Source organism: Myotis davidii, unplaced genomic scaffold (genome assembly GCF_000327345.1).
Source record: "Myotis davidii unplaced genomic scaffold, ASM32734v1 scaffold296, whole genome shotgun sequence".
Lineage (NCBI taxonomy): Eukaryota > Metazoa > Chordata > Mammalia > Chiroptera > Vespertilionidae > Myotis > Myotis davidii.
The window spans coordinates 1556344-1557313 of record NW_006288889.1 but is presented as its reverse complement, the minus strand read 5'-3'; positions in this window follow the sequence as shown (position 1 = coordinate 1557313).

The following is a 970-nucleotide window of genomic DNA, read 5'->3' as shown; positions in this document are numbered from 1 at the left end:
CCATCGTAATTATGACATGTCTTGGTGTGGGTCTTTTGGGATTCATCTTGCTTGGGACTCTCTGTACTTGTGTAAATTTTTTCTTCCCCATATCCAGGAAGTTTTCTGTCATTATTTCTTCAAATAGATTTTCTAATCCTTGCTGCTCTTCTTGGCCTTCTGGCAGCCCTATTATACGTATGTTACTTCATTTTATGTTGTCCCAAAGCTCCCTTAGGCTCTCCTCCTGCTTTTTAATTTGTTTCTCCAGTTGCTGTTCAGATTGAGCTTGTTTCTCTACCTTATCTTCTAACTCACTAATTCGGTCCTCTGCTTCTTTTAGTCTACTGTTGAAACCTTCCATGATGTTTTTGATTGTAGCTATATCACTTTTGATCTCTTCCTGATTTTTGCATAGATTGTTGATTTTCTCATCCATCTGCTGTATGAACTGTACAACCATTACTCTGAATTCTTTTTCTGTCATGTTGCATGCTTTTGCTTCACTTATTTTCTTTCTTGGTGACTCATCATTTTCTTTACTCTGGGGATTGTGTCATCTCCCCATTTTGACTATCACCAGAAGGTTCAAACGTCAAGTTGTGTGGGCCTGGGCCGTGTGCAGTGGGAGCTCCGACACCAAGACGTGTGGCTGCCATGGTTGGTAGGAGCCACGCTCACCCAGAATCAGAGTCACTGGCACTCAGTGTGGCCTGGTGTGCGCACCTAGAATCAGGGACCCTGCCTGCGCCGTGCTGAAACAGAGACCTCACTGGTGTGTGCCAAAGATCAGAGTCCCCTAGTGTGTGCCAGGAGTCAGAGTTCCCCTGTGCCCACACCAAGAATCGAGTATCAGAGTCTCTGTTGCTTGGTGCGGCCTCATGAGAATCAGGGTCCCTGTGTGTGCATGTGCCAAGAATTGGAGTCACTGGCTCTTAGTGTGAATGCACTGGGAATCCAGGATCCCAGGCGCATGCAATGAGAAAGCCAG